General features: G+C 34.2%; 1 long non-coding RNA gene across 2 annotated transcripts; it reads right to left on the bottom strand.

The window, feature by feature from the left end:
* Nucleotides 1-2,912: 2,912 nt before the first annotated feature.
* On the bottom strand, nt 2,913-7,106 carry LOC113039975 (uncharacterized). 2 transcript variants are annotated; one of them, XR_003275111.1, is made up of 6 exons: nt 6,755-7,106; nt 6,250-6,470; nt 5,442-5,510; nt 5,265-5,295; nt 5,074-5,161; nt 2,913-4,069 (listed from the first exon to the last, which is right to left on the bottom strand). It is a non-coding gene; the product is annotated as an uncharacterized LOC113039975 (long non-coding RNA). The 2 variants fall into 2 exon arrangements; XR_003275112.1 differs by having other exon boundaries at nt 6,250-6,438; nt 6,755-7,105.
* Nucleotides 7,107-27,715: the final 20,609 nt, after the last annotated feature.

The raw sequence follows: 27,715 nt of genomic DNA, 5'->3' as shown, positions 1-27,715 counted from the left end.
CAGGGAACGGGCCAATAAATTTGGGAGCTAACTTATTAGAAACGGAACGGAGTGGAATGTTGTTGGTAGAAAGCCACGACGTATCTTTCTGGACATGGACAGTAGACCGTTGACACAGCTTCAGTGGAGGGACTGAGACTAAATCTAAAATATCTTAAACTGTGTTCCGAAGATAAATGGAGGTCTTACAGGTTTGGAACGACAAGAGTAATTGTTACTAAGCCTGCACCAATGTTCTTGTCCATTGCCCTGGCAGATTCCTGCAGCTAAGCTTGGATGTACATTTACATTCCATTAAAGGTTATTGATGACATGCCTCTAAAGTTTGACTTTTTGCACCATAACAATACTTATTGGCAACTAGTAATCATATCTCTAGTCCTTTAATGTATTTGCATTGTACTAAAATGAGTTAATTTTCAATGGGCATATATGTTGCTGAAACATGTAGCCTAGTGCATCCCAAATTTTTCAACATGAACATTTAATATAACATTATATTCACTATGGCCTTTAGAAAAATGTTTTTTGAGGCGGTGGGGTAGTACACAATAGGCCCCTGTGGTGAGGCCTAAGCTTTTGTTCTTAATGGCATTTGTTCCCTTACATTACTTTTACTTTTATACTTTAAGTAGTTTTTTAAACCAGTACTTTTACACTTTTACTTGAGTAAAAAGCGTGAGTTGATACTTCAACTTCTACAAAAGTCTTTTTAAGACCTAGTATCTATACTTCTACTTGAGTAATGAAAGCCAATACTTTTGACACCACTGTCATTTTCACATAACATCGTTGTACCACTATACACATCCATATAACCTTTCTAGTACACATAACATTAGTGTATCACTCTATACTGTAATTCCACATAACACTTCTAGTACAAGTAACATTACTGTACCACTATACCTGTAAATGTTCAACTGTAACAGCTTTTACATAACTTTTAACCTTGAAGCTTAACTAATGACTGCTAATATCCTTACAATGTCTTGGATTATGTGCACTTTAGATGTTGTGAAGATTACAGATGGGCATAATTACTTTTCAAAAAAATAAGTGAGGAGACCATCCTGCTACCCAACCAAGCACGATGTGGTCACATGATCAATCCACCCCAACTAAAAACTCTCTCTACCGGCGCAGAGGAAGCGGGGACTGACAACAGTTACCATTTTATCAGTTTCTGTAACAGCAACGGATAATCTAATGCTAATTTCCCTGGATGGTGCGTTTTAATGCAGGGTAAAATACACACTAGTCCAAGTTTTTTTTTAGTTACTGACTGTCCAGGAACATTTCATGCAAAAGTGTGTATGTGCCAGGGGAAGAAAGCTGAATGAAATGCCATATCACTTCAATGCCTTCTGTCAGACATTTTTTGGGGGGGAGATGTTTAGTGTTGAGACAGTCAGTCTGTGTCTGTATTCATTATATAATTTAATTAAACGATATTTGTTTTTTTTTCTGTGACCATTTTGTCCTACTTTGTAAAAATAACACAGTTGAGAGAAATAATGTAGCAATGTGGCTTTCTGGAAAGCGGGATCACTACAGGCGGATGGCAGGAGGGTAACTTAAGGCCGGTGACACACTGGCTGCGTGGCGTCTCTGCTGCGTGCCAGAAGCGTGGTGGCTGCTTCGCGTTTTCTGTGTCTTTACACACCAGAAGCGTGCCTGACGACTCGGCGCTGGCACGCTGCTGTAGGTGACATAAAGGGAGGCTGCCGAAAAACCAGGCTCTTGTCTTCATGACAACAATATCAACTTTTTTTTTTCTTTTTCTTTTTTTACACACCTACTGATAGGACACCGTCAACAGTATTGACGGCAAAATAGAGTATGTTTGACAGGTGCAATATTTGAAAATCGATCATTATTAATTTATTTTTTAAATTACATTTATATCTGAATGTATGCCAACCTATAGACTTTCAAATATCAAAATGTCATGAATTAATATGTATTTGTGTACAAAATGACATATAAACATATTTTTCTAGTATATTTTGCCTGGAAACGCTTCCAACATCCCAGCTAACACAGTTACGTCGTGACGACGTAACTGGACCAGACCATATTCGTTGCAGCGACGTCCCAAATAACGTTCCAGCGACGTAACTTTGTGATTCCCATATCCGTCGTGGCGACGTTATAGTGGAACGTCGCTGGAACGTGAGGAGTATGGGGTGTGGTTTATGCATTTGATTTGCAAACTAAGCAATCATCGTGTCGATCGTCGCGTACCTTGCCGTGACCAAAGACGTGTGATAAGAAGCGCGACACTTTCGTCGCCCCCCTTCTCGCGTGAGAAGCTACGTGACGTCAAGCGCCTTGTCCTTTTTAATATCTTTTTTTTTTTTCTCCATTTGTGTGTGTGATTTTGTCTAATGCCTTAAGTGCTGTAGTTAAGTGTTTTTTTTTTTTCCTTTTTTTTTTTGTTGGGAGCAAAAAGAAAGAAAAACCTGCATGTTATAACAATTAGCTCCTCCAAATCCCCAAATATTTCATAATCTTCAGGATGCTGACGAAAATATGATGAGTAAAATTAAAATTAAACTGCAGTATATCTAATCAATGAACGTACAATGTTATTTAGAAGTGCACATGTAAAACAACAACCAGGAACAACCAATTCACAGCTTTCTTGTAAGCATCATATATAACTAATGGCACCAAGATAAGGACAGTATAAACCAAAAAGACAACATTTGTATAGGTTCAAGTGTTTTGTCCACCAGAAAACATAAATTGAAAAGTGGCTTAATGCACTAATAGTTAAATCCAAAGGCCAAATTCGAAATTAACAATGGACCATGGGCCATGAGTAAACACTTCAATCATGTAATGTTTTAATAATTTAGTAGTTTAGAAATTATAATATTCTATAATATTCATATATAATTCATATATACACACATTACAATTTTTTTTAATGATTTCTCCAAAGTATCATTCATAAAACACAAACACATCAAATAGTTAACTCTATTGTCACAGTATGAACTCAAATAACACACAATTATCCATAAGCAAGCATTCAGTAGCATCTCAGGAAATTATGAACAGGAGCACAGGTGACTGCTTTAAAAATGCATCCTAGCACTGGAGAGAGAGCTGAAAGAATCACACAGTGTAGTACAGTATAGTTACAGTACTTTATTACAATTACAGTGTTTTGAATTTATCTCACTAGTGTGCACTGGGCAGGGAGCTTGTCTGCACTGTAAATTAAAATGAGTAAACCTTATTTTAAAAAAGCATGCAAACCGATTGCCTTGAAAAAAAAACAAGTAAAGTGAAATAAGAATAGTAATTTGTACTAACAAAGGTTTATTTATAAGTGTTGTAAACGTGTAACTCAGAATTACTATTTTCAACAACTAAATTAAGTACATTATACTATGTACGTATTTCAAACAACTCATTTATATTTAGCTAAATCAAGTAACATTTCCTGCAACTTGGAATTTCTAAGTTGTATTTACTTGAACAGAAATCTAGTTTTGACCAATTGCCTTTAAAAAAAAAAAGTTACCATTACTCTAGTAACTTAAATACTTCAAAAATCTATTACAAATTCATGACAACAATGTTCTATTCTTCACACACATAATTACCCTAAATCAAATGTAGTGACAGTTCAAAGTTAAAGATGATATATTTTTTTCAATGTAGTTTTAACTCGTATTACAAAAATTTTGAAACAAAGCAAAAACAATCTGCTTTTAGTTATGTTAAACAATGGTGGTAGCAGTACAATGATTTTAAATACGGCAATGAGTTGGCCACACAAGTTGCCAATGTTTTTTTTTCTGTCCCAAGTCAAGCATCATATTGTAGGTTTTCTTCACAGTATCAGAGTAACCCACGTGTAGTGATGCAAGCGTAGCACATGGTGGTCGGGAAGCAAATGTTGGAGGCAGACCCTGGAGACTATTCTTTGCAGTACTACCCTGAACAATGATGGCAGAAGACACTGGGTCAAGATTTGGAGAAGTACTTCATCGTCAGTGATAGTCAGCCAGCCAACAGATACTAGTGCCCAGACTGCATCAGCATCAGACACCTGTATAAAACCAAATAAAAACAATATTAGCATGGAAATGTGGATGATCAGTTTTCAGTGTTTTCTGTCTTGCCTACACTGCCATAACATTGGGTTAGTTCACCCAAACTTGAAATTCATGTCATCATTTACTCACCCATGACTTTAAGTTATTTTCAGAACACAAATAAAGACATTTTCAGTGAAATAAATTTCTGTCCTTTAACTGAATGTCTATTTACCCAAAATATTAGACACTTGATCATATAGCAATTACGTCTCTTTCAAAGATTTGAGCCTCTTTTCCACTGTCAGGCCAAACCATTCTTAATTCTCAATGCTTAACCATTCCATTCTGTGCTAATACGGATATGGTTTAATTTTTCACTGTTGGGCTGTCAACAGAGCTCTTTTGAATGCAACATAAATGTGTCAGTCGTTGCCTTAGTAATGCAATAGTTAAGATATCGAACCTGATGTAAAAAGCACCCACGTTACGAAAGATTAAATATTACTTTTAATTTTAATATTACCTAGTTTACTTAACTCAAATAGCATGTTGCCCAGCTGCAGAGAAACTGGTGGCTAGGCAAAAACAAATGACCAACCCTGAGCAGTGACTACCATCTAGGCTTTCTACAGCACGTTCAGTGAGTTCTGGATCAAGAACAGTTCACCAGTCCATGCCTAACAGAGTTCAAGTGGAAATATAACTGAAACTGCTCCTTACAATTCATTGAACAGTTTGGCCCAAAAAGTAGATTAATCGGCTCCATTCAAATGGATTGATTTGATGGGATCTTGGGTGTCAGAGATTTGGGTTAAATATCTTAATTCGTGTCAGGAAGATGCACAGTTTTTTATGGAATAGATTGACAGGAGGGAGATTAAATGGCACATTTTTCATTTTTGATTGAACTAGGTATGTAATCAACATTAATCTTTATAAAGGTATCTCAGTAATATACCAGCAAATACACAGGCATTTTTTTTCTAAAATGGTGTTACTAACTATGAGAACTTACCAAGCAGGTTAGTTGTAGAAGTATCCGGGGTGATCATGAATTAAAACAGGTAGGCCTCAGATGGGTGTGTAGTTCTGTCAAATCTTTTCTAAGTGTCAATAAAGAAGTCATTGAAGTCAATAAGCGCTGTTTATTTTAAATATTATTAATAAATATAATAAAACTATTAAACATTTAAGGTAGCATCATACATTTTATGGGTTCTAGGATGTGAAGTGTCCTCTTAGATATGTGAAAAGAAACACAGTTACAAATACGGAAATATGGTTACAGGTATTCTGGAACTGCAATAAATTATTTGAAATTGCAAATAAAACATAGCACATGATTGAGTCAAAAACGGCTCTACTGCTGTTGAAATATCTCACCTTTATTATACTGAGGCTGGTGATCACAAGACCGCTGCTCAGAGAAGACAGCTGACACAAGCTTTTTTCCTAAATATGAAAAATAATTCTTCATATAAAATCAAGTTCCACTAATGTTGTGAATTGTAGAACAAGGACACATTCATTTCTTGATATTTGCATTTTTAACAATAGAAATAAATTTTCTATACATCTCTATTTGAGGCATCAGTAATAAAACCAATTCAAAGGCAGCATTTCTTCTGTTACAGTACTCGTGTTTTTAACACAGCAAAGAATTAATTACTGCAAAATAACGAGCTCATTCAGTTTAAACCTTTTAGTCTGGTTACTATGATTTAGTCTGGTGACTATGATTGTATTAAAATGATGAAAATACATTGGTAAACTGAAAAATGACTTTAACCTAAAAAGTGGCCATAGCCTCACAAGTGTTATAAAATTATAGAGGAAATTTTGCAAACGATTACTGTTAACAATTAATACTATAAGTGGCATATAAAGATCATATTGACGACTTCTTGCATGTTCTTGAATTGTTTCTCGGAATTTACATGCTTTCATTTTTAACTAGTAAAACATTTTTCAATTTGAGAAATTAAATTAAAAAAAAGTCTTTAAAAGTTTTTACCTTTACCCAAATGTGCCACAAGTTGTGTATTTCTATAGTTTTTATTCTAATAGCAGAATAGCAAAGATCGTTGCTCCCTGTTGCTAACACTGGTGCTGACAAGGAGCAAATGTTAGTCAGTTCAAATTAGCAGCACACAGAAAGATACATCCACACTATTTTTTTTTTTTTACTTACCTTATTATTATTGTGTAGAAGTAATCAATCATTCTTTGTCCAGAGGTGAAATGTAAACAGTCTTTCTACTTTTTAGTTTAAGCAAATTCGACGCAGCTTCAAAACTTTGCTTGCTGCGCATGCTCACCGTCCTTATTTCTTCTTCTGTTGTTTTGTTCCTGTTGCACATTAGCGCACTGCTGCCTCTCACTGGTGAATTAATGTCATCGGTTTTGTTGTAGCTATTTGAATATTTTAAGAAAGAATTACTCATTGCAGCATGTTGTTCTATTCGCCTTAAAATTTGCAAATTGTGTAACTTAATAAAACCTAGTAAGTATAACAACTAAGTAAAGATATTGTAAGCTAAACAATTGTAGTGTGTGTATTTGTACTGTAGGTTTTGTCATCTGAGGCCAAAGTTTGATATTGATAGATCATGTAAGGGTTTTTGACTGGAGAATTTGATTTTGACAGAAGTTTGCACAAGTTTGTGGCCTAATGTTTAGAGACTTGGACTACTTACAAGAAGGTATCCGGTTCAAGTCTTGGTGCTGGCAGGAGTTGTAGGTGGGAGTGAGTGAATGAACAGCACTCTCTTCCACCCTCAGTACCCATGACTGAACTCAGTACCCTGGCACTGAAACCCCAGTTGCTCCCCAGCGCTGGATCTGTAGCTGCCCACTGCTCCGGGTGTGTGTTCACTTCTCACTGCTGTGTGTGTGCACTTGGATGGGTTAAATGCAGAGCACCAGTTCCTTATTACAAGAGCAGTTTCTTGTAGGCTACTCTACATGTTCAAATTAATAGCCTATATATTGATAATTAATTAATACGTTTATATATGCCTATTTGAAATTTTTTAAAACTGTTTTATGTCTATTAAAATAAGTCGGTACTATATAGTATATAGTAGCCTACTTTTGTGTTGATGTCTACTGAAGCCTTATGATCACAGGGAGTCTGTCATAGCGAGTCAGTTCCGGACATATATGCAAAAAACTACGTACCAACAATAAACGTCTTTTTTTACGCTTTTTATGCTTAATTTAGTGAGATAATTTGGTAACTGGATATGAATCAATTATATTTTCCTCTTCAATATTTGCAGCACGAAATAAACATTACTATTTGAATGAATGTTGAAAAAAAAACTGGGCTGAGTTTCCCAAAAGCTTCGTAAGCCTAAGAAGTTCATAAAAACGATCATACTACTGATCTTAATATCACGGTCTGTTTCCCAAAAGCATCATAACTTAAGTAGCACTTGAAAATCATCGATCTACGGGTGCTCTGGAGTAATGGTTAAGCCCTAAGTGTATTTAAGAAAACAGATTTATGCGGTTACCTGCAGGACAATCAGCAGATTACACCTTTAACTTGATTCAAGCGAAATATGATTATATTTACATTTACATTATTCATTTAGCAGACGCTTTTATCCAAAGCGACTTACAAACCAGGACAGTGGAAGCAATCAAAAACAACAAAAGAGCAATGATAAGTGCTATAACTCAGTTAGGTTAACAAAGTATAGCTGTGTAGCATAGGTTTTTAAATGATATAATAAATAAAAAGAAGTGTTAGAGGTAGTGTTAGAGGTCTTTATATCTTTATACATACATACATACATACATATAATTGCATAATACATGAAAAGATAAGATGGAAGAGATGGAGAGATGGAGAGAGTGGTAGTTTTTTAGGCAAACATCAATGCCTTCAATTTTATGTGAGCACCAATTGGAAGCCAGTGCAAATTGATAAACAGCGGTGTGACGTGTATTCTTTTCGGCTCATTAAAAATTATAATTATAAGGATTTGATTATGCTTTATTGTACACTTTATTACTCGTTTCTTTATTTTTTTATACATTTAGAAATTAATTAATTAAAAGGGGGAGGAAAAAATAGAAGCACATCTAAATTAAATGACTGAAAATAATAATAACAAAAACGAATAAAAGAAATAATGTGGGAAATGATTCAAAGACTGGGGGGGGGGGGACTTGCTGAAGTTCATAAAACCAATAACGTCTCTCTCTCTCTCTATACTGTATATAAAGTACATGTACAGTATATATGTATATGGAAGTACAGTATATATGATTATGTAAAGTATAATACACTATAATATAATATAATAGTGTACTGTATTATAATTAATTATAATTATTATATCCAAGTTGTCTGTCTGGAACGCAGCATTAGGTTAACATCAATAAGCAATCGTGCACTACTGTTACGAGCCATTCTAAGGTGAGATTTCAGCACTTGACAAACGGATAGCAACTCCTAAGTAACACTTAAAGCACGGCTACGTGAGATTGCTTTACGTGCATATTTGGGAAATGCACGTGAAACAATAACGAACGATCGTAAAATTACTCGTAGAAAACGCTCTTAAGCGATAAGATCAAACGTTAACGGGAAACCCGGCCCAGAACAGTATAATACAAACAAATGTCTCGTGAATCGATCAGAGTTAGTTAAAAAAAGTTAAAAGAATGATGGATGCCACAGACTTTTTTTTACTTCACAATATAACATAATTTTATTATCTTAAGCTTGACTTTATTCTTAAATTATGACGTTAATCTTATTTATTCAGTTATTTTTGAACGTGGCACAAAATGCTGCCTTAGGCTGCTGAATGAAAACACAATTTTGGCACAGCGAAAAAAAAAAACGAAAAATGTAAAACCAGTGGAGATATTTGTATTATTAATTAATAAAATAATGTCTTCAGAGTCAATGTTGCAAAAATGAATTTGACGAACCTGACTTGCCATCTCCTCATTGTACATGCCTTTATAGAGAAATGCATCTTTAGAATTACATGATGAAAGAGATTTTGTTTTCGATTTGAATTATTACGTTTTAAAATAGTAATTTAAAACGCAAAAAGCATTCTATAGATATATTTATCATGTTGGTGAAGCGCTCCTGCTAAAGACCAAGAAGAAATCGCATCCTGTTTGTTTTCCTTATTTTACAAAAGCATAAGGTTTTGTTGATATTGTGAGTGCACACATACAAGTAGACCCTTTGGAGTTCCAAATGATGCATACTCTTATCTTTATGAGCAAAAATGACGGCGCATTTTTTATTTTTTACTGTCATTAAAACAAAAAAGCAAGCTGGCTCCTCCATGTCCTGCAAAGCGCTCACTCTCCGCACAAACGATTGGATATGCGCCTGTGCTCATTTTCCTAAGTTAAATGTTTAAATTAATAGGCCTACTGTGAAATGCATGAAGTGTAGGCCTATTATGTCTGTTTATTTTAGGCAAGTCTTGTTGGTTTGAGAAGGATAAATTGATCAAACATCTAATGCTCAACTTACTGTCTGAACGAGCTGCAGCTTGCTCGTTCCTTTAAAAATCAAAAACTCGAATTTACCAAACGCAAAATTTTCCAAACATATTTAAAAATTAACTTAAAGAAACAAATAGAAATGACAACTTTTCTATTAAAAATCAAAAGTGAACTATTTTAATAGCTGTGTAATAGGGAAGAGAGAGAGAAAAAAAGTCACGGTATCCAGTCGACTTGGGCAAAGAATTCACACAAGCTGTTGGACAAAGGCCGGGCCTATGCAGGGCTCTCTATTCGTTCCCTTGTTTTAATTAGAAGTTCTCCCCCAGCTATGTCCCAAAACTGCCAGGGCTCATATGCACCTGCATATCCTGGACCCAGACTATTCCACTGAGGAGACAGATGTGTACTGGTGCTGTTATCATGATTATTACCTTAAAGCCTTACTTAGAGCAAAATAGGACAACGCCAAATTATTATTAATGTACTTATTCACACGTACGTCATCCATGCGTACGTTATCCAGACGCTTATCCAGACGCTTATCTACGCGTACGTTATCCAGATGCTTATCCACACGTACGTTATCCAGACGCTTATCCACACGTACGTTATCCAGACGCTTATCCACGCGTACGTTATCCAGACGCAAAGTTAAAAAAATCATTTTTTTGCTACGCCGCCGCCACGCCGCCGCGTAGTTTGAGCGCAGCTCCAACACGTGACCGTGACGTCTGACGTCTCATATCTTACGTCTGACGCCTGAATACTATGGGATTTTGGCCAGACGGCTGGCGAGCGTATACACGTTAGTTCTCCTCTCAGTTTGCTTAGTGAGTAGCAGATTTTGCACAAGATACACCTCATACATGGGAGCCGAATTAAAAACAGACACGCTACGCAGCTGAGACGCTTGCGCCACACATCCAGTGTGTCGCTGGCCTAACGTCTCACGTCAAAAGAAAATCACCAGTCATTGGATGTGTCAATCATACATCAATTTAAATAAACATTAATAAAACATTACAGTAATAATCATGAAATAGTTTGATTGGGACTCGAGTGGACTCGGGCATAAGTCCGATTCCTAATATGTTCGAGTCCGAGTCAATACCGAGTCAAAATGCACACGAGTCCATGACAAGACCGAGACCATTAAAATTAGAGGTGTGCGATACCGCTACCCAGCCGGCATTTCAACGTTGATTCAACGTTGAAACAACGTCAGGTACCATGGTTGAATCAACGTTGAAAAACCTTTCGATTTTGCAAATTGGATCAACGTTGAAATCACGACGTTGATTCACCGTTGAAATCGTGACGTTGATGTATGGTTGAAATCACAACGCTGATTCACTGTTGAAATCCCGACGTTGAATCAACGTTGAAAAACCTTTCGATTTTGCAAATTGGATCAACGTTGAAATCACGACGTGGATTCACCGTTGAAATCGCGACGCTGTTTCACCGTCTTACCTGCATTACGGGTGAATTAGGGTCGTGCTGCAGCCCTGGGATGAAAGCTGAATGAGGTGTTGATTTTGAAAAGTTAATCAACGTTGATAACACGACGTTGTTTCCCCGTCGTACCTTGCACCGTGTGTAAATACACCTAGATCCTAGTGGGCATTTAGATCAACAAGGTACATGCAAGGCTAAAAATCTAATGACTGGCAGCAATGGCTTTACAAACAACTTCAATAAACTACCACATGCTCAAAATTGTCAAACAGCAGTTTAATTTTGGAAACATACTGTATAAAACAGATGAAAATAATCCCACACTTTATTATGCAGAGTATGCATGGAGGTAATGCTAAAAACATGTAGTAGAACAATACAAATACAATAATATTTAAAGGTTTTTGTGAAATAATTTGGCACATAAATGCATATTTTTTTGCAGCACTTACAAGACAAACCCTTGTACCTTTATGACTGAAACCAGTGGATCTTTTATTTTGGTGGAAACCTACAGTTTCTGTCAAAAACATGTTTTAGTAATGTGTCTCATTACAAGAGTTGTGTACATTTGTGCAGTGAAAATGTGTTGAACAGTTCGAGAAGGGAACCTTCCACCAGTTGATTTCTAATGGGAACCCCCCCGGACTGTGTCTTCTTTACCGTGGGGCATGCAGAATGAGATTTCTACCGCAGGGCACTCTAAAATGTTAGAACCAGCAGCCTTAGTGTATACAGTGTGGTTGTGCTTCGGGTGATCCTTGAAAGTGTCCCAGCGCTAGGTCCTTTCTGACGCCGTCCCCTCCACTCTCTCCCACTTGTGCACTTTCTGTACCGTCCTGTATAAACATTTACATTTAATCATTAAACAGACAAATTTATCCAAAGCGACTTACAAATGAGAAGAACAGAAGCAGTCAGGTGTACAAGCGAACAACAACAGTATACAAGTGCCATGACAAGTCTCAGTTAGTCTAGTTCAGAACGCATAGCCAGGTTTTTTTTTTTTTTTTTTTTTTCAATATGAAAGACAAGAAAAGAAGGAAAAGTGCTAGCATTAGTTGGTTAAGTTCTGGTGAAAAAGATGAGTCTTAAGATGTTTCTTGAAAATGAGTAAAGACTCAGCAGTTCGGATTGAGATTGGGAGGTGATTCCACCAGCTGGGCACAGTCCAGGAAAAGATCCGTGAGGGTGATTGTGAACTTCTTTGGGATGGCACCACAAGGAGTCGTTCACTTGCAGAGGGCAAACTTCTGGAGGGAACATAAGATTTAACCAGTTTGTTTAGATATGTTCACAATGTTTGACAATAACTTTGATATTGTGAAATATATTTAACTGAAAACTGAATGCAAAATAAATCACACAATATTTTCACTTTACAGTTCAGTAACAGTGAGGTTGGAAACAAAGTGGACAACACTATTCATTAAACACTTAATGTATTCAGATGAAAATGTACAATATTAACAAATTATTCACAAGCAGTGTTTTCAGAGCCCCCAGTTACACTGTTTTAATCAGAACACTAACATTACAGTGTAGTAAAACAAGTCAAATCAAATTCAGTACATTTTTATTAAACTAAGCACAATCAAAACCTATCACAAAAGGTCAAAGCATCTCTAGCAGAAGTGACAGTGCAATGTAGCAGATGAACAATTTCTTACCAATGTTTCAAGAACAAGCTGGATCCTTGATGACTCTACAAGGGGAAAGAAGAAAGAGTTTACTGAAAAGTTCTTAAAAAGCAGGATTTCATATTATACCATTTCTTTAAACCATTGATCTCAAACTCAATTCCTGGAGGGCCACAGCTCTGCACAGTTTGCTCCAACCATAATCAAACACACCTGATTCAGCTAATCAAGGTCTTCAGGATTACTAGAAACTTCCAAGCAGGTGTGATTTGGAGCTGGTTGGAGCTAAACTCTGCAGAGCTGTGGCCCTCCAGGAATTGAGTTTGAGACCACTGCTTTAAACCATTGATTCTCAAACTTTTTATAAGTACCACTTCAGAAAATATTTGTTATTAAATATTAAGTTGCACCATAATGACCAACATTACATTTCAGCAGCGTAGTAGGCCAAACTATTCAGCTACAGGTCTATAGTTAAAAAATGAGGCAGTTTTATTCTAATAAGAAAATTAATTGTCAGACACTTTACCATGGTAAATACAGTTTGAACATTAACACTACAACTGTGCTTACATACACAGGTAAATGAAAAAAAAAAAGTTTAAATTAAAATTTAATTTTAAATGTAATTATGTAACAAAAGTTACAAAACTGTACTGTACTTTAACTGTAACATACTTAAATGTGCAAAAAAAAAAAACTTACTCAAAGATTAAGTTAAAATGTATTAACATTAATTAGTTTAATTTAGTGATTCACCTGCAAAACAACTAGAGGGGGCCTGACACTTTGAGAACCATGGCTTTAAACAATCCTTTTTTATTTCTTTTTTCATTTTCATTAATTCATTAAAATTATATTATTTAAATACCGACATTTGCACTTATATGTTGCAGAAAACACTTTGAAACTATTATAAGAATACAAACATATATAACACACCTAATGCATGGGATTCATATCAGGAAAATATGGGAAAATCTCTAAAAGACAGACATTAACACATAACTCACCAGTAACACATTAGGTGAGCATCTAACTTGATCAGCTGTGATAAAGCAATGCAAAAATAGACACACGGGTATTTATTTATCTGCAGGTTACATGTCCTTTTAACTACCCATTTGTAAACTCTGGTAATACTTTACTATTTTCAAAAGATAATAAAGATAAAGTTAGCGATTTTCTTACCTCATTTTGACAGGATGTTTTCAGGACCTCGCAGAACACCTGACCTTTCTTGTGTTCACAGTTTTTGTTCTCCATTGACAGGTCACGACTCAAATTCGCTCAAAATAAATAAAAAATGTACAGGCAAATATGAAATAATTCGGGACCGATAGAGCAGTCAGTTATAACGAGCAGCAGCTCACAGTTAGCCGCCTCACTCACAGAAAGACGACAACAACGGTCATATTTTTAAATGTAGAAAAGCGCGAACCGATTAATTGTCCAGTTTCCTGAATGACAGCCGGATTAACCAATCATGATAGAAGTAATAAAATAAAACTACCAATGGGAGTTGTTTCAGTGTGATAAAGCAGCGAAATGTATAGTTTTATTGTTGTTAATGATGATAATATTTAACATATACCTTTAGATTTTAGAATAGGTATCATGACTAAAATATTTTTAAATGCTATTAAAATAATAATTAATTTAAATAATTTAATATAAATAATTTAAAAGCTTGTTAACCTTTTTCTACCATTTAGCATTAAACATTTTTAACATTGTTTCATTAAAACAACTGACCTTATTTCAACCATATTTCAATGTTGAAAGTTGGTCATGTGCTGGAAGTTTTTCAACAGTTCATCTTTAAACGTTGAATCAACGTTGTTTCAACGTTGAAACCACAACTGACCTTATTTCAACCATATTTCAACATTGAAAGTTGGTCATGTGCTGGATGTTTTTCAACCATTCAGCTTTAAACGTTGAATCAACGTTGTTTCAACGTTGAAACCACAACTGACCTTATTTCAACCATATTTCAACGTTGAAGGTCGGTCATGTGCCGGCTGGGTAGATTTGGTATCGATCCGATACCAAGTAAATACAGGGCCAGTATCGCCGATACCGATACCAATATCGATACTTTTTAATAATTAAGGTGGATGCGTCTTCAACCTAAATCTAAATGAATTTTCATGACTTTTAATTTGTTTTTGTGATTTGCATTTTGGGTTATTAATCAGTACTACGAAAGCTTTTGTTCAGAAACAACTTTTGGTTACTTCTGATTTATTTAAATAAACAAAGTTACAAAATGATTACTTCACAAATATAAAAAATGTAAAAACAAATTCTCTTTTCAAGTAGCATGTTAATAAAAAAATGTTTCTCCTCTTGTGCACTTCTTTTCAGGATTGTTTTCTTAAAGTCACAACGTTTTACTTCACAATGTAAAACAAATTCTCCTTATACAAAATTCCTGAAGCCGACATCTTCCACTATGGAAAGAGGCTGCAGGTCCTTCACAATCATTTCTGATAGGCGCCTTGTAATATCCACTGCTCTTGGAGAATCAGTTATTGATAAAATAATAAAAAATAATTAATTCTGGTGCACATCTAGGTGAAGTTTAAATATAGAAACTAGTATCCCTTTCACAGCTAACACAAAAAGGGTAGATCGGCCTGAAAATACAGCCATACAACGCTCTTCTTTCTCTCCGCCTCTGACCGACTGCTGTTAGAAATGCGCGGCTGAGCGGTGCGCGCGCCTGACTGCTGGTGGTAGCGCTAGTGGTGAGTCACGTGACGGTACAACACAGGAGAGGGGGCGGAGAGCAGTGTCGAGCACGAGCAGCACTCTTAGAGCTTGCTCTGCTCTGTGACAGCAGCAGCATTTTGACAAACACGGCCAGGTGGCAAACCGAGTGAAACTGAAACTTAAGTATCGATATTTTCCCGTTGGTATCGATCAATACCGATACCAACGTTGGTATCGATATTATCGATATTAGTATCGATCTGCCCACCTCTAATTAAAATACGGTCTCGAGACCGAGTCCAAGACCGAGTCCGAGTCTCGAGTACTCAACACTGGTTTTCCTACTGTATGGACAAAATGGTTCAGATACCTTTTGTAATCATGAGAGGTGTGACCTAATGCCATTTAGATGATGTGTGTGTGTGTGTGTGTGTGTGTGTGTTTGCCTTGGCAACTCTGAAGGTGCTGCTGCCTCCAATTTGATAGTTCCTCCTCATCTAAACTGGCTGAAGACCTCAGATACTGGTCAAACAAACCTTGAAATAAACTCTATATTCAGTGTCTACAAGGGAGAAGTTGAATAGGATGAGGGGACATTTATTTGGGGATCAATTGTGCAATATATATATTTTTTTTTTTGTGCTTGCCAGAAACCATAAAGGAGTTATATGTACTTAATGGTATTTGAGTCAGTTATGAGAAATCATTTGGTTTTAGAAACATTTATACCATTAGAAAGACGGCAAACAGCTTCGACAGATTTACTACTTTTCAAGATTTACCTTTTGTGCAAATTCAAAATGTATGCATTGCATATGTAGAATTGTTGTATTTTTGTGTCGTTGTATTGAATGGACATAATGAGACTTAAGCCTGTTCTCATAGTGATCAGACTGGTTCTTAAATACAGTGATGTTCAGACGTTCAGTTTATCTCTTTTAGTCTGCAAAGGTGTATCACTTGATGTCATTGTTTTTTTTTATTAGCAGTGTGGTGTTGCTGTAGCTCGAGGAATCTGGAGTTATAAATGCTGCGTGAGAAGAGTCCATCTCAATTTCTCTACAGAATTACATGGACCCTCATGAGTGATCAAGAGCCCCAGTGGATGTTAAGATCTAAGAACACTATATGTCTGTAGGAAGTTCTGATCATTTTTCACTCATCAGGTGAGTTCTGTTCTTTTGATAGCTGACAAAATCTATATCAGTCCCCTTCTTAAGCAGACATTAAACTGTGTGCCAATGGTACAGTGTTCAGCACCCAAGGAAGAAGTAGATGAGGAGCTGTTGTAAGCAAAAATAATAATTTTGTGGGAGACATATGAAAAGTAATGCTAATGGTATTTTAGTCTTTTATGGCAAAACATGCAAATTGTCTTAATACAAACAAACAAAATAAAAAAACAAACACTTGTGGTATAAAAAAGTCCACACAGCATCATACTGACAAACTTGTTTGTCCGTTTGCAAAGAAAAAGTTTATTATTTTTTTTCAGTGTTACAAAATCTCATTCTGTTAAACAGTAGAATATTGTGCTAAGTACATGAAAGTTAATGGATTTGATATCCACAAATACTTAACCAACATAATGCCTTGAATGCGAGTCTCAAAAACCATTGAAGCACAGGAAACAAGATGAATGCTGGCAGAAATGTATTTAAGGGAAACACACAGGGAAAACACTGGTAAGTTGTTATGATGTGAATTCCCAATATCAGAGAGAATTATTTCAAAATCACCAGTCCTTGTGTATTTCAGGGAGGAGAGGAATCAATGGCAAATGACCAGCGTCTGAAGAAGATGATCTGATAACAGGAAACCAGGAGACGAGGAGGGCCTCTCTCTCTGGGTGCAGGACGATCGAGGTGCTTGGCATGGAATTCCTGGAGTAGGATAGGGTCTAGAACATCTTTAGGCAGTATCCAGGGCCTCTCTTTATGGCCAAAACCTTCCCAGTTGATAAGATATTGGAGTCTGCCTTGTCGTCGCCAGGATGGAGCATACAGGGTAGATAGGGTCTCTATCAGCCTCGACTGGACAAGGAGGAACCTCTGCCACGTCAGACCCTGTGGGAGCAGGGAGAAGAGAAGGTTGGTGAGGTTTTAGCAGAGGTACATGGAAGGTAGTAGCAAATCTAAAATTTGAGGGTGGTTTCAGAAGATAAAGTGACAGGATTGATCTGCCTTATAATAGTGAATGGTACTATGCATCTGGGACTCTGGGCAGCCGGAGGTTTATGTAGAGCCAGACCATTTAACAAGGGAGGTAGGTGTTACCCAGGAAAACTGCTATTTCACCTTTAATTGAACATATTGGAACTGTGTTGATGTAGATTTTCAAACAATATCTATCAATGAACAGAACACACACAGAAGACTTTAGGGAGAAGATAGTGTCCTTACATGATTCAGTCTGAAGGTGGCGCTCTAATGTTGATGCACACACGACACACATGTGTGCATGTATTTATTGCCCCCCAAATGCTATTTTGGAACACTTAAAGTTGCTGATGAATTGTAGTGAGGAAAAGAAGTCATGTATATTCTCAAACACTAAATATTTTAAAGGCTAAATATTTAATATTTTATTTAATTACAATACTCCATATAGGAAGAACAGATATGCAAATTTGGTAGTTCCTGACCCGAAGCAGACTTATATACACATAGCTGAAGCGGACTGAACTGAGATGTGATAATAAGCAGACCAGTCTCGAATCTATCCCAGTGGCTCTCACTAGAGTGCACTGCAGTACCGTTTTTCACCACAGATTTAAGAGTAGGAGAATTGAGGGGCGCTGTAGAGCAGGAGAGGACTCAGACACCGTCTGAACCACTTCAGGATCGTCAATTGTTAAAGCCGTGTGTTCAATTTTAAAGTATCCTGTCTACTTTACGACATCAGGTAATCTAGAATACCCCCCCCCAAAAAAATATAGATATAATTTGTATATGTGTTGCAGAATGCTGTTTGTTTTGAATGGGTGATGTTGGTGATGGGCATTAGATGTTGAAAAAAGAATGTGGTCAGAGTGAGTTTGTCTTTGACTTCCTCTGTTTGATGTTGGAGGTTTTTTTTTCTTTCTTCCTCCATCTTGCTGCAGTAATTCAATAACTGCTGTGTAGAAGGAAGATTTCATCATGGAGTGTTTTAATGATGAGAACAACATGAAGATCATTCTTCTTCAGTTCTGTGAGTTCATTACATTATATTAATACATTTACAAGCATTTCAGAAACAGTCATCAATTGTTTCATGCTTCACAGTGATTTGAGCAACTATCAACATTTTGAATTTTTTTTTTTTTACTTTTTTTTTTTTATAATGCTAATCTTTTTTATTTATTTTTTATTTATAGATGTATTAATCTGTTGTCAGTCTGCAGTGTCAGATCTATTAACTGATCTGGGATCAAATGTGACCATTAACTGTGATCTTGATGAAACTGAGGTTTACTGGATTTTACTGAAAGCAGCAGATCCTCCAACAGTCATTCTACAATCTTTGTCAACCACAACATCACCGTTTTACTTCAATAAATCATTCAGAAAGAAATATTCAGTGCAGTTTAAACATGGTCTGGTTATTAATAATGTGACTGCAGATGAATTAGGAGTTTATTACTGTATGAACACAGAAAAACCTTTAAAACTCAGCAACAGCACCAGAATATACTTCAACGGTGAGTTCATTTACTTATTAAATACTCAATACATATTGATTATTTGTTTGTTATGTGTTATTTACTACTTCAGACTATTAAACACCTAGGATGATAATTGTGATTTGAATGATAATTATCCTCTCCAGACAGAGATGTTATATATATATTAATTTCATATCACATTTTCTTTACAGAGTCAACTCAACTAACTGAGTGTCACAATCATACAGCAGTTGACTGCACTGATCAGAATCAAACACAATATCAGATTATCATAATCATATCTGCTCTGATGAATGGACTTCTGATCATTCTGCTGATCTGTGAGTTATTGTGAGTTCTATTGTTCTAAAATTATCAAATGATATACGCATTAGTGTAAAAACATCAATATAATGCAGTTTTCTGTAGGTGAAGTTTTTAATGTGGTCTTCATACATATATATATATATGTATATATGTACACACACCATTTTACAAATAAGGTAACCGTTATTAAATAAATTTCTGTTTCAATAGTTTCTGTTGCTGGAAAAACAGAGCGGTTGGAAAAACACATTCATGATGATGATCTGCAGACAAAAGTTACATATCGGCTTCAAGATCCAAACCAATTGTAGGCACAATGAGGTAAATGTAAAGAAATATATTCATGTATTTATAGCTGAAAGTCATTACTGTAAGTTTTAATTATTGAGGATACAAACTGTCATCCAAACAAAATATTGTAGCTTTATTGTCTGGATTAATTTAAATCAAAAGCAGCTGAATGTTAATATTGTTTCCATTATTTCTCTTTCAGTTCATTAATGTGGAACATAATCTGCAAGCAAACAACAGCTGTGTGATTACATAACATGTTATTAAAGTGTTGTGTTTAACTCAAGAACATATTTTTATATGGTGTACATTATTGAGTATTTGGGATAATAGTTATCACAATTCTTACTCCAGATGGGCACATATTTTTAAGTTATGCATACACAAATTATTTCAAATTATTTTTGTTATATCACTGTTGTAATTTCTTTAGGTTGTGTCCTTGTATTTTCATCAGTGTGAAGAACAGAGTGAGGTCAGGTCTTCTCTTATGCTGCTGTTGCACTCATTAATAGTTGTTTTTGGGTAAATGTATATTTGTTAGTTTTGTATTCAGCAAATATCTACACAGTCTAACTAGGCTACACATTGTGGTTAACTCAACTGAAGCTCTAACCAAACCATAAATATGTTTGTTTGGTCAACGAAAAACAGGGTCTGTCACCTTTGTCTCGAGTGGAGGTTTAACTGAGGACCAGTGTCTAGCAGCTCTCACACTTATCTGAAACTCAAACAGATGAAGCAGCATTGCTGTATGTCTGCTTTATTTTCTGTAGCCTGCAGTAGACTATATCTAAACATTTCATTCGTGCATGTTTTATATTGCTTTTAATACAGTTAATAAGCTTTTAAAGCTATTGTTAAATATTTACCTTCATTTGAAAGGTGTGTGGTGAAGGGTAGTGGAAAAAACAGCGACCCCGAGTGTCTCACACCGGAAATAAGCTCTGCTTTATAAAAAAAAAAAAAGAAAAAAAAAATTATTACTGACATCAGGTTTTCAAAGTAAAAATGAAACACATTTAATAATATTGTTAATTTACATTTACAATAAAAGACAGACTATGACTAATATATTATTTAATCATATTTTTAAAATAACATTTTTGCATGCTGCATTTAAAATAAATAAAAATAACAGAAATAACTCCTCTGCAGGTCACTCATGATAGTTCAGAATTACTGTTTGTTTTATTGCACTGACAAATAAAGCTTTGTGTTGTTAAAGTCAAGTAAAATGGAGATCTGTATGTTTTGATCTTGCAAGGCTTTGTAACACAGAAATCAGATCAATCAATAATGAAGTATTTAATCCACAACAACAACACCAGGCTCTCACAGCTCCAGTTCTGTCTGTTTATAACATTATATCTAATATGATTTCATTTACTCTGTAGTTAAGGCACTTTTTAAAAACAGTATTATCAAATAATTTAAAGAAGATTTGCTCTTCATTACTTTGTGTTTGATTTTTTATATACTTATATACTCATACAGTGAGGGTTAACAAGGAATATCAAATCAAATTAAATAGAAGTCATTTGTTTAGAGAGCACAACTAACTCACCCTCCTTTAATCACTGTCCCGACCTTAACCTACATCAAACTACTCCAGTAGAGGATCTCTAGACCCACAACACCTCCTCACTGTTCACAGATCAGTCAACAAACTAAAGAGACATTTAAGACTATAAACACTTCATCAACACATTTAACACGTTTATAACATTTCACATTTAACAGTTACACTACTGAACACTGAAAATGAGTCTATTTATTTAATAAGATTATTGACTTCTGTCATACTTTGTTAATATAGTAGCCTATTGTGCATGTTTTCACACACACACACACACACAGACACACACACTCACACTCACACACACACGTTTGTTTTTTTGTGAAAAGTGGGGACATCCCATAGTTGTAATGGTTTATATACTGTACAAACTGTATATTCTATCGAACCATAATTTTCTTATGGTTCTCAATAATATTATCACATCTTAATACATAGTTTAATAAATATCATAACGCTGTTCTTCATAAGTGATTTTTTTATTACTTGGTATATTTTTAAAATTTAGGAAAAAAATAATATACTGTAGCCGTTAGTAAATATTAAATCTGGATTCTCTGTTTCATTCATAGTTTTTGCTGTTGGAAAAGCAGAACAGTTGGAAAAACATAATCATAATACTGATCTGCAAACACGAGTTATATATCAACCACAAGAACCAAACCAATTTCTTCAATTGTAAAGTAAGTGAAAGACTGTCTTTATTTATTGCTAAATGTCATTACTGTAAGTTTGAATTATTAAGGATTCTCATGTTATCACAACAAAATAAAGTAGCTTTTAGTTTGATTTATTTAACTCACCTGCAGCTGGATGTTAATATTGTTTCCTTCTCACTCTTTCAGTTCATATTCAGCAAGTAAACAGCACCTTTGTGACTCTTTAACATGTGCTTATCATGTGCTATATTCTTTTACAGAGTAATAATATGAGTATTTGGGACACTTGTTAATTCTTACTCCAGTGAAGTCTGTAAAAAACCTCCCACAATTCCTTGCATGATTACACAGCATCTGGAGTCTAGTTTTGTTCTTGCCTTGGCTGGCGATGCTGATTGGTTTCTGGTTTCTGTTTGAAATGTTTTCCCTGTTTAAAGATTGCTCGCTGTCTGTCTGTGTAAATAAAGCTGCTAATGGATCTTCGCTTGAATGTTTCTGAGTCTGTATCATGTAGACATAACATTTTTACAAAACTCTGCATGGTGTAACTACAGACGACACAGTGCGGTTAAACTCAACTGAAGTGCTTCACCAAAACCAAACATTTGTTCCAATGGTTGGTCATCTGACAGCCAATCACTTCACATTTGTCTAGAGTGAGGTTAAACCTTGAACTGTGTGCCAGTAGGCTACCTTTATGTATGTATGTATGTATATAAAAAAATGGCATATCAAAAATATTGTATTTATTATTATTATTATTATTAAAATTTACAATAAGCACATATCCAGCATGTCACGTTTTCATGACGAACCCAAACCAAAATGTCTCTGTAGGAGGCTGTAATGGTTAAAGGTCTATCTGTAATCTATAACAATAATTACTGTCCCCTAAACACTGGGAAAATGTAATGTGCTTTCATTGCTACACAAGACCCAGCTTTAGTCATCAATGCCAGCGTGAGGCTACATCAGGACAAGATCATAGCGAGGTGTTTTATAAAGATTCATTATTTACATGTGTACCAGTTTGAACAAGAACTACAGTTCAGTTAACAGCCAGTTGTCTCACTAAAGGCTTTCTGAATTCTACATGTTCAAATTGACAAAATTGATTGATTAAAGTAATTTTCAGAAAGGGTGGAGGATAAAATGGGAATGAGTTGCTAGTTTTGGTTGTAAAGTTTAACAAATTAAATTCGACTGATTAACCAAGTTGTTGTTGGCCATTAGGTCTTGAAGAAAAGTGTGCACAGTGTGGTCAGAGCAAACTTGACTTTGATGTGGGTCAAAAGTTTTTTTCTTTATCTTCTTCTTCTTGTCTTTGCTTCAGAGCTGCAACATACTTCATTTTCAGTGTTGTGTGGAGGAACAAAAGACTTCATTATTTTTATCTGTTTTATTCACTGCAACAAACATGAAGATCCTTCAGTTTCAACTCTGTGAGTTTATGATATGTGGATTTAATTGTGCTTTGTCATGAATTGTTTTGTTTTATAGGTTCACAGTTTTAAAGCTGGTAGGCTTAATAATGATCTTTATGTTTTTTTTTTGTTTTTTTTTTTTTTTGTTTTTTATAGATTTATTAATCTGTTGTCAGTATGCAGTGTCAGATCTATTAACTGATCTGGGATCAAATGTGATCATAAACTGTGATCTTGATGAAAATGATGTTTATTGGATTTTACTGAAAACAGCAGATCCTCCAACAGTCATTCTACAGTCTTTCTCAACACCAACACCACCTTATTACTTTAATAAATCATTCAGAAAGAAATATTCAGTGCTGTTTAAACATGGTCTGGTTATTAATAATGTGACTGCAGATGAATTAGGAGTTTATTACTGTATGAACACAGAAACACCTCCAAAACTCAGCAACAGCACCAGAATATACTTCACCCGTGAGTTCATTTACTTATTAATTATTATGATTATTTTTGATTTTCATTATTTGTTATTTATTATTTTTTATACACATCATCATAGTTCTCTCTTGTTCCAGAGATGAATGTTCTCCAGTAAAAGACTGACAGTAACAGACTGAACTCTTTCTTTACAGAATCAGCTCAACTAACTGAGTGTCACAATCAGACAGTTTATGAGTTTATTAATCAGAATCAAACACAATATCAGATTATCATCATCATATCTGCTCTGATGAGCGGACTCCTGCTCATTCTGCTGATTGGTGAGTAATTATTCTTATTGTTCTCAATAGTATCAAATTTAAAATAAAAAATAAAAATATAATGCTATAATTCTCTTAAGGTGAAGCTTTTATTTGGTTGTTTATTTATTTATTTAATTATTTATAAATTTATAAATTGTCTCCATACTTAAAACAGTTGAGGTTAAAAGTTTACACCCCCGTTTCAGAATCTGCAAAATGTTAATTATTTTACCAAAATAAGAGGGATCATACAAAATGGATCTCATCATTTATTTTGTAGTGACCTGAATAAAATATTTCAACATAAAAGATGTTTACATATAGTCCACAAGAGAAAATAATAGTTCAATAGTTATATATATATATATATATATATATATATATATATATATATATATATATATATATATATATATATATATATATATATATATATATATATATATAATGATCTTTATGATCCTTAAAAAGAAAAAAAATACAATTTAAACGGTTTTTAACTTTAAAAGTTAAAAATATATCCAGCCACAATCACTTTTTATATTGAAAATAAGTAATTTTTTGTGTTTTCCCCCAAATCAGTTACATAATTTAAAATCATAGAGGTAAAATCTTGGATTTTGAAAAAAGAAGTGGTAGTTTTGATCAGGACTGAGGTTGATTAATAGATTTATGCAAAAAAAAAAAAAAAAGTGAAAAAAAAGATATATATCTGATACATTTTTACAGCAGTTTAATTTAGTGGATGTTTTCATCCCGAACATAACAAAAGGGTAGTGAATTTGTACAACACACAAGGGTTAAGCAGAGGTTTCATACATTATGATATCATATTATTATCTTGTGGGACTGCCTTATATATATATATATATATATATATATATATATATATATATATATATATATATATATATATATATATATATATATATATATATATATAATGATCTTTATGATCCTTAAAAAGAAAAAAAATACAATTTAAACGGCTCGGTTAACAAGACAGTATTAAGAATCAAGTGTATATAAACTTCAGAAGTTTATATACACTTGATTCTTAATACTGTGTTGTTAACCGAGCCGTTTAAATTGTATTTTGATTTCTTTTTTTTGGTTTTATTTTTTGGTTATTGAGTCCCTTGTTCATCTCAAAACTGTTAAACTGCGTGCTTTTCTTCAGAAAAATATTTCAGGTACCACAAATTATTAGATTTTCCACCATTTTTGTGTATTTGTACCCTTTCCAACAATGACTGAATAATCTGAGATCAATCTTTTCACACTGAGGAAAGCTGATATAATTAGCTTTCCTCAGTAAGGGATTTATATGTAATTATTACAGAAGCTACATTTCTCTTTTGTGTATATATATATATATATATATATATATATATATATATATATATATATATATATATAAAGGGCGATGCAAACTTTTGCCCTAGACTATATGCTTTTTTTTTTTTTTTTTTTTTTTTTTTTTTCATTGGAGGCAAAAAATGATGTATGATACCTGTTAGTAAATTTCTACTCTAAATTATCTGTTTCTTTCTTAGTTTCTGCTGCTGGAAAAACAGGACAGTTGGAAAAATGCATTCATGATGCTGATCTCCAGACAAAAGTTATATATCAATCATAAGAACCAAACCAACTGTACCAATTGTAATGTAAATTCAGTTTCTAAGGCTAAATTATTATTGTTTAATTATGTTTTTTTTTTGGTAAATGGTCCTTACATTACTAAACCTCAGTTAATCTTGCCATGTTGATGTGTATTTCTTGATTTGTTTCAGTCAGAATTTGTCCTGGCATGAGTTTCTGTTATAATGTTATTGACTCTTTCATGTTCTATGGGTGAGATTTCTGTAAAAACCTGCTAGATTGTGATTTAGTAGAAGGAAAATGATCAGATATGAAATAAAAAATTTAAATAAAAAAAGAGTAAGATTTCATGTGAAATGCCAAGAAAATATTTATTTCAGTGGTCAGAGATAAAAGTCATTCATGACTATTTATTTATGTATTTTATTTTGCATACTGTTACATTTAACCGATGCATTGTACTTGTATCTTTTGACAGAACAGCATTTAAGTTAATAAATAAATATGTACTGAGTTTAAGTAAATATATATGAACAGCGTTTAAGTAAATATATATGAACATCGTTTAAGTAAATATATATGAACACATTTTAAGTTAATAAATATGAACAGAGTTTAAGTAAATATATATGAACAGAGTTTAAGTAAATATATATGAACAGAGTTTAAGTAAATATACATGAACAGTGTTTAAGTAAATATATATGAACATATATGAACAGAGTTTAAATTAATATATATGAACAGAGTTTAAGTAAATATATATCAACAGAGTTTAAGTAAATATATATGAACATATATGAACAGAGTTTAAGTAAATATATATGAACAGAGTTTAAGTTAATATATATGAACAGCGTTTAAGTAAATATATATGAACATATATGAACAGAGTTTAAGTAAATATATATGAACAGAGTTTAAGTAAATATATATGAACATCGTTTAAGTAAATATATATGAACAGAGTTTAAGTAAATAAATATACGAACAGATTTTAAGTTAATAAATATGAACAGATTTTAAGTAAATATATATGAACAGAGTTTAAGTTAATATATATGAACAGCTTTTAAGTAAATATATATAAACATATATGAACAGAGTTTAAGTTAATATATATGAACAGAGTTTAAGTTAATATACAGTATGAACCTAAGTAGGTCACATCCTCAACCCCGGTGAAGAAACCCTTAATGAACACATGAGCGGAGCCTGATGCTGGTGTGGCAAACAAAAAGGTTGTTTTTTGTTTATTTGGGACTTGTATTTTTTTCCCTGAATTTCAGGATATGCTTATATATCAATATGTATTTGGTATATAGTTTTTGTATTTAGCAGAAATCTACACAGTGTAACTACACAGACTGTGGTTTAACTGAAGCTCAAGCCAAAACCATTTTTTTTTTCCACTGGTTGGTCACTTGGGCATTTAACAGCCAATGATAAACAGTTTCTGTCACCTTTGTCTAGACTGGAGGTTTAACCTTGAACCGAGTGTAGTGTTTCTCCACTACCTTTGTGTATCTCAGTTCTCATAGTTGTCTGAAACTCAAATAAAAAAAGCAGTTTGTCTATTTTGTCTACTGTATATCTACACATTTAGTGTTTCAATAAATGTAAAGCCCATTTCACACAAGTTTGTAATGCTTTGAATGTCCAACAATTAATAAACTGCAGCTGTCAAAACTGTTGTTAAATATTCACAGCTGATCTCTGTATGAAGTGTTTATCAGTCTGTACTGCGGTAGTGCAGGCCACCGCAACGCAGTGTGTCCACTCAAGGCCTGGAGAGACTTCGCTGAAAACAGCCAGGTGAGTGTTGATCACATCTCCATTACCAACGCTAAATCTCTCACTACCATTGTCGAGATTACTACTGAAAATGACTCGTTTGAATTCACAGTGCTGATTGACTCTGGCTCAGCATTAAACCTCATTCAGACAGACCTAGTTACAACATTCAACATTCCCGTACTAGAATGTGATCCTCCTATCAAGGTGAACGCTGTAAACAACAAACCCTTTGGAAGTGGCATAACTCAACAAACTCAACCCATGAAGATGCAAGTAG

The sequence above is a fragment of the Carassius auratus genome, chromosome 22, assembly GCF_003368295.1.
Source record: "Carassius auratus strain Wakin chromosome 22, ASM336829v1, whole genome shotgun sequence".
In the NCBI taxonomy this organism is placed as follows: domain Eukaryota; kingdom Metazoa; phylum Chordata; class Actinopteri; order Cypriniformes; family Cyprinidae; genus Carassius; species Carassius auratus.
Note: the sequence above shows the minus strand (reverse complement) of the source record. Positions and strands in the feature narration are given on the sequence as shown.